The sequence below is a fragment of the Miniopterus schreibersii genome (assembly GCF_964146895.1).
Source record: "Miniopterus schreibersii genome assembly, chromosome: 2".
Lineage (NCBI taxonomy): Eukaryota > Metazoa > Chordata > Mammalia > Chiroptera > Miniopteridae > Miniopterus > Miniopterus schreibersii.
Genome location: NC_138102.1, coordinates 72,450,188 through 72,464,315, shown reverse-complemented (window position 1 = coordinate 72,464,315; position 14,128 = coordinate 72,450,188). Strand labels below are relative to the sequence as shown.

Here is a 14,128-nt window from a genome sequence, read left to right as displayed (position 1 = left end):
AAAAGTATATGAGGGTTCATCTATATATAGTAGCTTTATTTGTAAAAATGAAAAATGAGATACATACTAAATGCCCAACATTGGGAGTCGGTTAACTAATAATGGCACATATGGAATATATTGCAGCCAGATATACTGAGGCAGAGTTACTTTTATTTGTATAGAAAGTTATATGAGTAGTTTGGTGACAAAAAATAACAATTTCCAGATCTGTCTCTTTCATACTAACTCACATACACTCACATATACACACTCAAAACCAAACCACATTTTTAAAAACATCTATATCTAAATAGTTTGAAACGCTAGTCACTAAAATGTCAGTAGAATTTATCTAGGTTTTTGTGTGATTTTTTTTTTTTACTTTCTTCTGTTTTCCCTTTATATATCTAAAAAAGTACAGGTAAGTATATCACTTTTGAACACTTGGAGAAAATAATAAAACAAAAGTAAACAAAAACACCTAAAAAGTATTTTTGTATATTTCTTCCAGTTAATTTCCCTCGCCCTTGGCATTAATTAGGTTTTTAAGTTAAAATGGGAGGAAAACAGAAAGGGAAGAGAGAGAAATGTAAATAAACCATGTATTTGTTAAATTTTTTACAGTGTTTAATAATATTGAAAAATATGAATCTTATTGCAAAGAGTTTTTATTTCTTACAAATGAGAATTATTTTTAGGTCACTTTTGATTTAAGTTATATTTATAGATTAAATGGTAGTGAAGTGTTTCCTAGTGTATTGAAAGAAACGAAAAAGTCTGTGTACTCCAAACTTAAAAATAGTTTTCAAAAGTTACTAGATCAAGTGTGGTCCCAGGTTTTTGAAGTTTTAAATTTATATAATTTTTGAGGTAGTTTTTAAGAAAAAAGAACACAATTTTGAATATAATGTTAGTTAGGTGCTTGGTAGGGGCTTGTGACAATGAGGGACCCTGGCACTTAAGTCTCCTTTAATTCATGCAAAATTCATCTATTAAGACATAAGCTTCGTTTACTGATCCCCTATTCTCTCTTCTTTGGAGAGGAGTTATTGCTTAATATTACTAAGTTATAGTAACACACCTACTTGTTACTAATACAATTTAAAGATATCTTATGGAAACAGAGTCATTAAAATGCAAAGAAAGAAGATGTATTTGAGCCTTACTGTGGAAGACTGTTGAGCTTACTGATGTTTGAAGGCTCTCTGCACATACTAATTGGATTTATTTATCTCTCTTATTTTATTTTATTTTTATTTATTTTTTAAAATATATCTTTACTGATTTCAGAGAGAGGAAAGGAGAGGGAGAGAGAGAGAGATAGAAACATCAATGATGAGTCATTGATCAAGCCCACAACCCGGGCATGTGCCCTGACCGAGAATCGAACCCCGATCGCCTGGATCCCAGGTCTCTGCTTAACTGCTGAGCCACGCCCAGCCGGGCTCTCTCTTATTTTAAAGAAAGTTAATCATTCATTCAACAAATATGTATTTGATTGTTTATTTACTCCTCTAAATAGCCTTATATTCAGGAACCTACCCCTTTCCCTACCCCCTTTCCAGTTCTACAACCCAGCTTTAAATATATTTAGATTTCATACCAGTACTTCTCAAACTTCAATGTGCATCCACATCATCTAGGAATCTTGTTAAAATGCAGGTGCTCATTCGTTTGTTCTGGAGTGGGGTGTAGGATTTTGCACGTTTAGCAAGCTCCCATGAGATTCCTCTGTAGCTGGTCTGCAGACGACACTTTGTGCATAGCAAGACCGCACAGCATTCTGACCTGTCCCCAGCATCCCCCATCAGAAGTGGAGAGGTGCCTCCATGCCCTCCACATGTAGGGGACTGTTTGTTTCAGCCTAGTGGCCCTCAGGCGCAGCTGGTGGTTATGCAACCGGGAATGTAAGTGTAGGATCTAGATTACATGAAACAAGTAACACAGCCAAGGACAGCAGATGAGCGCTAGCTGGTGAGTAAGGGCGAGAGAGCGAGCTCAAGAGAGCCAGTGCTGAGAAAGCACCACTTCTTCCCCCACTGCTTCGGGGAAAGGTTTGAGCACACTGGCAGGCAGACCGCTGGTGTATTTGGCCTGTCATCAGAAGCACAGGTGAGGCAGAAAGTGGGAAGTTCTTTGGGAATTTAGAAGTTTAGAAAAAGAAACTCTGAATTGTTAAACTCTGATCACAGGTGTGGGTGCTTCTGTTTCAGGGTTTAGGCCATGCTGTGTGCGGTGACAACCCTTCCAGCAGGCAGCCTGTCCCACCTGTGACCTCTTCGGGGATTATCGTCCGGAGCGGCCAGTGTTTCTCAGGGCCTTAGTGCCAAGGTAAGGAGCCTCTGACATTGCAGTCGTTGTGCTGTGAAGCTAACTGCAGATTCCTGGTGGAGCAGCGCAGGATGGAAGGCTCTGAAGAGGCTCTGCTTTTGCAATAAACACTATTTTGCAATAAAAACTATTCCACCAATAACAGAGATAGGACTTTCTGTTATCAGGGTAAACTAAGAAAAGCACTAGATGCCCTATTGCTCCTACTTTGATATTCTTCATCCCTAGCAGAGCTGGACCATGTTTTTTAAATTATGGTAAAAAAACGCACACCACATAATGTAATATTTACCTTCTTAACAAACATTTAAGTATTCAGGACAGTATTGTTAACTATAAGCACATGTTGTACAGCAGATCTTACAAAACTGAAACTAAATCCAATGAAACTCATTTCCCCTTTCCTCCAGTCCCTGAAAACCATCATCCTTCTTGCTGTTTCTTGGGTTTGACTACTTTGGATGCCTCATCTAAGCGGAATCATGCGATATTTGTCCTATGACTGGCTTATTTCACTTAGCTTTATGTCCTCAAGTTTCATCTATGCTGTAGCAAATGACAGGATTTCCAATTTTATAGCTAAATAGTATTCTGGGATGTGTGTGTGTGTTTGCTACATTTTTTCCCCGTCTACTGATGAAGTTTTAGATTGCTTCTGCATTTTGACTTTTGTGAATAATGTTACAGTGAACATGAGAGTGCAGATATCCCTTCGAGATCCTAATTTTAATTCCTTTGGATATATCTCTAGAAGTAGACTTGCTTGACCATATGGTAGTTCTCTTTGTGAGGAGCATCCTTGCTGTTTTCCTCAGCAACTGTACAGTTTTACATTCCCACCAACAGTGCACAAGGGTTCTGATTTCTCCACCCCTTCACCAGCACTTGTTATTTTTTTTCCTTTTTAAATAATGGCCATCCTAACATGAGGTTATATACTTCATTGTGGTTTTGATTTACATTTTCTGATGATTAGTGATTTTGAGTATCTTTTCTGTTGGCCATTTGTATGTCTTCTTTTGGAGAAATGTCTATTTAAGTCCTTTGCCTATTTCTTAATCAAGTTATTTGTTGTATTTTCTGTGTTGTTTGTGTTTTCGTTTTTTTTGTCTGTTTTAGTTTGTTTATTTGTTTTACCATTGAGTTGTAGAAATTTTTTATAGATTTTGGATATTAACTGCTTATTAGGCATATGGTTTGCAGACATTTTGTCGCATTCTGTAGGTTGCCGTGTCACTCTGTTGACTGTGTCATTTGCTGTGCAGAAGCCTTTTACTTTCATGTAGTTCTACTTGTCTGTTTTTGCTTTTGTTGCTTATGCTTTTTTATATCAAAAAAAAAAAAAAAAATCATTGTCCAGACAAATGTTATGAAGTTTTTCCCTATGTTTTCTTTTATGAGTTTTATAGTTTTAGGTTTTATGGTTAAGTCTGTAATCCATTTTGAGTTTTTTTGTAAATGGCATAAGATAGGTATCCAGTTTCATTCTTTTGCATGTGGACCTCCAGTTTTCCCAGCACCATTTGTTGAAGAGAAAGAATAATCTTTCCCCATTACATAGTCTTGGCATCCTAGTCAGACATCATTTCACTGTATACCTGGGTTTATTTCTAGGCTCTCTATTCTGTTCATTGGTCTGTCTATATGTCTGTCTTTATGCCAGTATCATACTATTATGATTACTGTAGTTTTGTAATAGGTTTTGGAGTCAGGAACTATGACTTTGAACTATGAGGACTTCAACTTTGTTTTTTGTTATTTTCTCAAGATTTTTTGAGTCATTTGTGGTTACATATAAATTTTAGAGTTTTTCTCTATTTCTGTAAAAATATCATTGGGATTTTGATAGGGATTGCATTGAATCTGTAAATTGCTTTGCACATATGGACTTTTTAACAATGCTAAGTCTTTCTGTCTATGATGTCTTTCCTTTTATTTGTGTCTTCTTTAATTTCTTTCATCAGTGTTTTGTACTTTTCAACGTATATCTTTCACTTCTTCGGTTAAGTTTATTTCTAAGTATTTTATTCTTTTTCATACTGTTGTAATTGGGTTGTTTTCTTAATTTCTTTTTAGGGTTGTGTGTTGTTAGTATATAGAAATATAACTGATTTTTGTATGTTGATTTGGTATCTTAGAACTTTGCTGAATTCATTTGTAAGTTCTAATAGTTTTTTAAATATGTAGAATCTTTAGAGTTTTGTACATATAAGATCATACCATATGTAAACAGAGGCACTTTATTTCTTCTTTTCTGCTTTAGATGCGTTTTATTTCTTCCCAACTGCTCTGGCTAGTACTTTTAGTACTCTGTTGAATAGAAGTGGTGTCCTAATCTTGTTTCTGATCTTAGAGGAAAAGTTTTCAGCTTTTCACAATTGCATATGATCTTAGCTGTGGGCTTTTTATATATGGCCTTTATCATGTTGTTATTTTCTTGTGCTTCTAGCTTGTTGAGCGATTTGTCTGTTTTTTATCATGAAAGGGTGTTAATTTTTGTAAATTCCTTTTTGGTATCTATTAAGATTTTCAAATGATTTTTATTCCTCATTTTATTGATGTGTGTATCACATTGATGAATTCTCATATGTTGAATTATTCTTGCATCCCAGGGATAAGTCCCACTTGGTCATGGGGCATGACCCTCTTAATATGCTGTTGAATTCAATTTTTTAGTATTTTGTTGAGGATTTTTACATCTTTATTTATCAGAGATACTGGCCGATAGTTTTCTTATAGTATTTTTGCCTGGCTTTGTTATCTGGGTAATACTGGCCTCATCAAATGAGTTTGGAAATGTTCCCTCCTCATCAATTTTCTGGAAGATTTTAAGAAGGTTGGCATAATTCTTATTTAAATGGTGGATAGAATATGCCATTGAAGCCATCTGATGCTGGGCTTTTCTTTGTTGGGATTTTTTTGGTTACTGATTCAATCTCCTTATTCATTATAGGTCTGTTCAGACTTACGATTTCTTCATGAATCAACCTTGTTGGTTGTATGTTTCTAGGAATTTATTTATTCTAGGTTATCCAAATTGTTGGCATATGATTATTCATAGAAATCTCTTATCATCCTTATTATTTCTGTGGCATCAGTTGTAATATCTTCACTTCCATTTTAATATTGTTTGCTTGACTCTCCTCCTTTTTATCTTAGTCTGTGCAAAGGTTTGTCAGTTTTATTTTTTCAAAAAACCAACTCTTAGTTTCATTTACCCATTTTAAAAATAGCTTCAATGAAGCATAATTTGCATACCATAAAGTTCACCCATGTAGAGTATATAATTCAGTGGTTTTTTACCATATGTACAGAGTTGTGTAACCATTATCACAGTCTAATTTTAGAACATTTTCATCATCCCAAAAAGAAACTGTGCACCCCCTAGCAGGCGGAGCCATATTTAACTATATGAGCATTATGGACTTCCGAGAACCTATTTGTGACTGGAAGGAATATGATGAACTTTGAGAACCAGTTTTTGACGGTAGTTAATATGGTGAATTTTTGTATATGGGTTAGCCCGCAATAAAATTCATTAAGAAAAATATTTTATTGTTATCAACTATTTACCAACACTAGTTAATAATAAAATGCATTAAGATAGTATTTTATTGTTATTAACTAGTGTAAATTTTTATCACATAGAAATATTTTTTAAGAATAGTTTTATTACTCTAAATACTTCTTACAAGATGTAAGGCTTAATTTGAGTAACCATTGTTGAGGATATTGATGAGGTGAGTAAAAGAGTGATAGATGATGGGAAATGAAATTTATTGTAATATCTTTTGAGACAAAATACTGGGCTACAGTGGAAGGTGCAGATCAAAATGCTGCTGATTTATTTGGGGAAATATGTCATGAAAGTCTTGAAGAGAAAAATGCTGAGGACAATTTATGATAATTAATTGGCCAGATTATTTTTTTATAATAAGTTCCTCTAAAAGCATTTATTTTTAAATCTACTTTACTGGGAATTCTGGGGTAAAAACTTCTCAGAAGTCACAAAGTCTGCTTTCTATTTATTCTTTTGGAAAGTACCCATAATTCTATTTCTAAGCCTTTAGGGGGAAAAAAACAAAACACTGTCTTTTATAGCTGATGATGAGTGGGGCGCCTACAAAGATGTTATTTCTTTTTTATTTTATTTTATTTTTTAAAATATATCTTTATTGATTTCAGAGAGAGGAAGAGAGAGGGAAAGAGAAAGATAGAAACACCAATGATGAGAGAGCCACTGATCGGCTACCTCCTGCACGTCCCCTACTGGGGTTTGAGCTTGCAACCTGGGCATGTGTCCTGACTAGGAATTGAACCAAGATCTTCTGGATATAGGTCGATGCTCAACCTCTGAACCACGCCACCTGGATAAAGATGTTATTTCTATACATTTAGAACTATTTGTCAGTGACAATCCAGTTCCCTTCCAGATCTTTCCTAGTCATTCAAAAGAACTCTCTTTCTCAAACATGGTGCTCTCAAACTAGTGGCTTGCAAGTATGAATGTAATCCATGTAGTGTACATCTGTGTTTTCATTTATAACATTTCTTGCTACTGTTAACCATGCCAGTCACTGTGAGATCCACCTTGTTTGCCCTTATAGCTGTTACACACAAGACTACTTCACAGAGGCCAGCTTCAAGAGTAGTTGAAATGATTGTTCTTTGGCTGCCTTCCTGCAGTCACCTCTCCTCAATTCTCCCCATAAAACAAATTACAAAGAATTATTATTTTTTTAATCTTTACTTGAGGATATGTTTTTATTGATTTTAGAGAAAGAGGAAAGGGGGAGAGAGAGAGAGAAACATCGACCTGAGAGAGAAACATCCTCCTATATGGGCCCAAACAAGGAAAGGAACCCACAGCCGAGGTATGTGCCCTGACAGGGAATCGAACCTGCAACCTGAACTACCTAGTCAGAGCCCAAGAATTCTTTAATAATGAAGTATTAACATTCATATATGAAGATGACTATTGACAATGATTATTTGGAAGTGAATTACTGAACCAACAACAACAACAACTCTGCAGTATTCACAAAAAGGAAAAGAAAGTGTGTACTCTGAATGTAATATCAGAATCTTGGAGAGCATTCAGTGAATCTGTTTATGAGGCCAGTGCATTAGCAGGCTGGAAAGCAATGTGACATTGCTGGAACTCATGAAGAAGAGCAAGTTACCATGCCAGGGGCAAGCTCAGGCCTCTGGGCAAAGCTCCCAGCTGCTGAGAGGTTCACTTGTTTTGAAAACTATACAAGTAATTATTGTTAAGTCACATTCTCTGGTTGCTAGCACTATTGTACAAAGTGGCTTTACAAAAGAAGCATTGCTAGAATGCATTAGAAATGACGATTTAGGATTGAACTGGCTCTGTTGAATAATCTAAATTACATGCTGCAGCATGTTTTTTCCAAGTGGCTAAAATCTCTGAGTTAAGAAATTTTAAATGTGAAAAACTTATACAGTTGTCCCCCTTATCTGTGGTTTTGCTTTCTGCTGTTTCATTTACCTGACAATTGCAGTCCAAAAATACAAAATGGAAAATTCCAGACATAAACAATTTATGTTTTACCATCAACAAAATAAAAAGGGAACCCAGTGAGTTGGAGAGCATACTTGCCAATGATACATCTGATAAGGGGTTCATTTCTAAAATATGTAAAGAATTTATACTATTCAACACTAAGAAGGCAAACAACCCAATTAAAAAATGTGCAAAAGACCTAAATAGACACTTCTCCAAAGAGGACACACAGATGGCCAAGAGACATATGAAAAAATGCTCAGCATCACTAATCATCAGAGAGATGCAAATTCAAATGACAATGAGATATCACCTCACACCTGTCAGAATGACTATCATCAATAAATCAAAAAAGTGTTGTTGAGGGTGTGGAGAAGAGGGAACCCTTGTGCACTGTTGGCGGGAATGCAGACTGGTGCAGCCACTGTGGGAGCTAGTATGGTGTTTCCTCAAAAAATTAAAAATGGAACTGCTTTATGACCCAGTGATTCCACTTATAGGATTTTATCTGAAGAAACTCAAAAAACTGATTCGAAAGAATATATGCACCCTTATGTTCGTTGCAGCATTATTTATAACAGCCAAGATCTGGAAGCAGCCCAAGTGCCTATCAGTAGATGAGTGGATAAAATAACTGTGGTACATTTACACAATGGAATGCTACTCAGCCATAAAAAAGAAGGAACTTTTACCTTTGGCAACAGAATGGATGAACCTGGAGATTATTATGCTAAATGAAATAAGCCAGTCAGAGAAAGACAAATACCATGTGATAGCACTTACATGTGGACTCTAATGAACAAAATGAACCGAGGCACAGAATAGAAACAGAGGCATGGAGATACATGGAGCAGACCGACAGCTGTCAGAGGGGAAGGGGCTGGGGGCTGGACGAAAGAAGGTGAGGGATTAAGCAAATACACATAATGCATATAGCCAGAGGGAAAGGGGAGTGGGGATAGGTGGAGGTGGGCAAAATGGGGGGAAATAGGAATGGAAAGAGACTTTTCTTGTGGTGATGGGCCCTTGATGCAGTGTGCAGATTATATTTTGTTGAATTGTACACTTGAAACCTGTATGGTTTTGTGAACTAGTGTCATCCAAATGTATTCCATTAAAAAAACAATTTATGTTTTAAATTGCATGCTGTTCTGAACAGTGTTATGAAATCTCATGCTGTCCGGTTCCATCCTGCCTGGGACATGAATCATCCTTTTGTCCAGAGTATCCAAGCTGTATGTGCTCCTTGCCTTAGTCACTTAAATAGCAGTCTAGGTTTTCAGATCTACTGTTGCAGTATCATGGTGCTTGTTTTCAGGAAACCCTTAATTTACTTCATAATGGCCCCAAATCACAAGAGCAGTGATACTGGCAGTTGGGATATGCCATAGAGAAGCTGTAAACTGTATGCATGCATAGAAAAACATATAGTATACATAAGGTTTGCAGTTCAGGCATCCACCAGGAGTACTGAAATATACCCACGTGGATTAGGAGGTACTACTGTATTCTTAGTAAGGTTGGAGAGTCAGCCATACTTCAGAGAGTATCACAGGTCTTAATCATTTCAGTAGACCTTTGAGACCACATGGGTTGTGACTTGATTTGTCTCACTATAAATAAATTCAAAATGACTAATGGATTCTGACAACCAGATGTGTGACTGAGTCATGTTTGCAAGTTCCTTGATTCAAATCCTTCAGTGTATATTTAGCATTTAACATTTAAGCATTTAGACTGCAGGATTATTTGTCTAAGCATTGAAACTCTTGGTGCCTATCAGATGGATCCATGGATGCATGTGCATGTCTGGGTGAACGGAGCTAGATTAGGGAATGGCAGCTTCCCAGGGCACCATTGCGTGCTGGTGGAATATTGTTGGTATAAATGGGGATCGTGGCACCTGTTAACTTAGATTTCAACATATAACATTTAGGCAGTTGGCAAGACAGAATTTATTCCAACCCCATCATCGGGTGGAAGCAAGATAACAATAAGAATGATTGCCATTGTTGAACTATCTCTACGGAGTATTTTCATAAAAATAATAAAAATTGTTGGCATTGCTGAACTATCTTTATTGAATATTTTGTACAGTGTTACTACAAACCTCACTACCATTCTAGTTGAGAATCACCTGAATTTGGTAACTCATAGTCAGTTGAAATATTTATATTGACTGGTATTTTAAATAGGTCTCTTTATTAGAAATGAATGACTTTAAATTTGCAAGTTATTAGTGTGCTTTACAAGAGTTCGCCTGGCTTGGCAAATCATAAAAGAAAACTGAACTGAAAAAAGGAGCAGGGAAAAGTAGGAAATGTTTTGATAACATAAAAGTAAACAAACAAACAAAAGAACTTTGAAATTTATTTTGCAACTTTATCACTATATCTGTGAGTTACCTCTGCCCTCATGAGAATGAGTAACTAATACTGTCCCGTAATGACAGACCAAAACCTGGTGAAATGAAAGAGGCTGAAGCAAGTGAAATGGTGTGTATATTCAGTGAGTGAACGTTGTTAACTAACCATAAAGAAATACCCACTTTTTTAATAGAAAATGAATTTTACCCAGCTCTATTTAATAAATGTTGAGTAAATACTTCAAAAATAGCAGTTTGATTGGATGTCAAACCTTTATCTGTTCTGGGACACCCACATGATTCAATGTGAATTTGTGTGTGTGTGTGTGTGTGTGTGTGTGAGAGAGAGAGAGAGAGAGAGCGAGAGAGAGCGAGAGAGGGAGAGGCACGAGTGAGAAGTACAATGCACAGTTGAATACCCTGCACAAGGAAAGTACTTGCGTGCACGTGGTTAGATGGATCCCAGTTTTGGAAAAGCTAGAATCCATTTATCACCTGCAAAATTTTGCACAAACATTACAGAAGTGCCAAGAGCACTTTGACTTTATAATATCACGTTAGAGAAATATCTGGACTCTGTCCTGATGCCAGGGCAGATGGTGGATATCATGTGCTAAGAATGGGCACTATGCAGTTCCTAGCGTTTGAAACTGTGCCACGTAAATTTGAAATAGGTCAAAGTGAAATGCTGGGATTTCATATGCTCATGAGAAGGTGCAAAATTTCAAAACCGGGAGAATCATGGGACCTTGTTTTCTGAGAGAACACTCCTATTAGTAAAGGTACATTTGGAATGAGAGACTGATTTATCTGGCTCTTGCCTGGATGAACAGGAAGTGGAAACAATTCTTACAGAAATGAAGTCCCTCAGAGTACAGTGGAGTAGTGTTTTTCTTGTAATGTTTTTAAATGTGCGCTGATCCACCTTATATTAATTTTATGCCATAGTAATGTCATAGTTCGCACTAATGGTTACAATGCAATCACAGTATGTGTGCCAGCTTTAATGAGGGCCTACAAGGAGATTAAAATAAAAGGATCCCATGACATGCTTTATGTTATAAATAAGAGAAGAACTTTTTTAAAAATTACAAGTGTGAAGTGTTATGGGGAGAAATAATCAGATGCTGCATGTGTCATGCTTTATACTTGTTTTGCCTTTTAGATATAAACCACAGACTTTCACCTCTTCTATAGGTTTGTCGTCCTTGGGTGAGAGGAAGCAGCATCGGAATGTGTTGAGACTGCTTCTAGAAAGCTGGATTTGCATATCCATGATAATATAACTCAGACCCAGAATTATTCATATAAGCGAAATATAAACTATTTATAAAAATACAAATAAAGCAAAAGTGGCTATTTTATTAAATTAGAATCACTGGGTTGAGAAAATTTATGAAAATAATAAGGAACTTTTAAGCTCTTAAATTATTCTGTCGCAAGTGAGTTATTACAAGCATGAGTGTCTTTCTCAGGGTGAAAGAAAAAAAGAAAACTTTATTCACAGATACGCACACACAAAAAGTGATGGTTTGTGAATTGTTGGTTTGCTGTCCACAGAGAGGAGCAGTGTGTGTCCACTTGGTCACATGAAAGATGCAGAGCTGGGGCAAGTGTCGAATTGGAGTTTGGCCTGTGGGGACAGGAACGGGCCGCTGTGTGACAGCACTTGGCCAGGCGTTTCACGCACTTGTAACATGAGAGGAAGGAAGAGAGTGATGAACAGCAGAGTAATTGGCAGAGATTAGAAGGGGTGGCAGGATCTGTGTGGAACCTCAAGCGATGAAAGAAGGTGGGTCACTGACCCTGATGTGGCGAGGAGGCAGCTCCGGAGCCTCTGCAGGCTGCTCGGCAGTGGAAGGCTTCACCTGGGCACAGTGGTAACTAAAGGCGGTTTTGTGCTCATTCAAAGCACATTTGTCACACAGAAGATCTATAGTTCATTTATGGGATGGGAAGAGCAGGAAAAGACCAGAAAGCAGACTGACACCAGGGGTACTTATGTCTGCCTCTCCATCCATCTGTCCATCCATCTTTCTGTCCATCCAATTCAAGAAGGCAAAAGGAAAGTTCTTGGTTAACTCCTGTGGTCAGTTGCTCTTAGCTTCTACGTCACACTCGTTTCTAACTATAGCTATGCCTGTTGTTGTGGCCAGGACAGCAGCTCATGTTCATGTCATGACCCTGCAATCACAAAGGAAAAGTTGTATAATCTTCAGTGTATTCTTTTTAAGAAGGTAGACTCAGGTAAAATCTATTTGGGAAAGTTTTCTATCTCTTCATTAGATTGATGATTCCTAGGAGGAAGAAATCATCTCTTCTTATTCATCTTTATATCCTTTGATGTCTAGCACAATGTTTTCTACATAGTAGGTAAAATATTTGTGACAGTGAACAGAATAGAAAGTGTGTGTGGGGGTGAAATCATGTTGTTTGGAATCCAGTATTCCTATTATCAGGAGACTCAAGCAGAAAACATCCATTGCCCTACCCATATTCCTACCCATTTCAACCCTCAAAATAAGATGGTGTTTTTATGTATTAAGTTAAGGATTCAATTACTGAAGTGTCTTTAGTAACAAAGAGGATGCATTTCTAAGGTGTTTTTAAGGAACGTTTAACAGCAGAGGACTGTACTGTAAAGGTGGAGTCACATGGAGGAATTAGTGTCTCCCATTCTGCACCACCTGGGCCAGGCAGAGGCTCCCCACTCTTGCTTTTCTGGGGTGATTCTCAGCACAGTGACTTGGGTGCTGCTTGCTTTAGCCTCATGGAATACCCCAGCCTTAAGGTGGGAGTTGCTAGATTAAACTCAGGGACAAGGACTGTAGGCATGCCATAAGATACCTTTACCTGAGGCCTGGCTGGGTAGATGCATCCTTGTATCTACCAGGCCTAACGCACGTCCCTGAAGAGACCAAACTTTCTTCTAAGAGAATCAGCGTCATGTGGTAAAAAGAACAATAGGCTCTGAGTCTGTGGTCTGTGATTTCAGGGATCATAATTGTCCTAACTGATGAGTTGTAACCTCCTTAAGCTTTGGTTTTCATAATTATAAGTATTATAATAATTGCCCTACAGAATTATTGGTCAGATCATATGAAATAATTTGTCTGATGTGTTGGGGGATTTAAAAGAACAATACACACATTAGGCCAGGGTTCCCTCCATGGCCAGACCAATTTTGGTAGCTTTGTTGCCAAGGATGTGTTACCTTACTACCACTGATGATGGTTGAAAATAAGGAACATTACAAGGAATTTTTTACTAATAAGCTATGCAGTTATAAATGAGTTATTTAAGATATATTGGTAACTCCAGTGCAAGGAAAATTAGAAAGTGTTGTTTATAAAGAATGAACCTCTTTGCACAGTAAGTACAAACTCTTTACTCTTGGCCCAATTTATCCAATGCTTTGACTCTAGTACTCCAGGATCTTCATCAGAGACCCTTTCACATTCTCAGCAGAATTATGACTGCCTCAACAGTACTCAATGAGCTCACTAAAACTCTAGTATTTTCTCTTAAATCTAGTTAAGATCCTATTAACACTTTTAAGTGAATCAGCAGTGTTCTCTCTCTGATAGAAACATTTTACCTACCACAGAGCTATCCTTAGTGTAAGAATAGCATTTAACCTCTACAGGTCCTTTTCAGCTTGATGTTTACTTTAGAGCTTCTGTTAAAATGCTCTTTGAATCCTAAAACAAGTGGTTTCACATTCTAAAATAGTATATTTTAAAGGAGCTCAAAACTCTTTCTACATTTTTATACATAGCACAGCATATCACCTATAGTTGAATATTTATTTTAACACGTTACAGTAATACAACCCAGCTGTGCCATGCTTTTTGTAATTTACCAGTTGCCTTTTGTTTAGTTGGAGGTATTTCTAGAGACTGAGGTTCACTGGGAATCTCTGT

At 37.0% G+C, this 14,128-nt stretch overlaps 1 protein-coding gene across 4 annotated transcripts in view; it reads left to right on the top strand.

The window, feature by feature from the left end:
• Nucleotides 1-14,128, top strand: part of ENOX1 (ecto-NOX disulfide-thiol exchanger 1) — a 540,681-nt gene that overhangs the window by 139,367 nt on the left and 387,186 nt on the right. For 2 of the 4 annotated variants that reach the window (XM_081130691.1, XM_081130689.1), the window contains exon 3: nt 2,196-2,313. The exons of 1 other annotated variant lie outside the window; for it this stretch is intronic. The gene's annotated coding sequence lies outside the window, so the exon portion shown is untranslated. Of the gene's footprint in view, nt 1-1,931; nt 2,095-2,195; nt 2,314-14,128 lie in introns of those variants that run through there. One more of the 4 variants, XM_081130692.1, reaches the window with a different exon arrangement.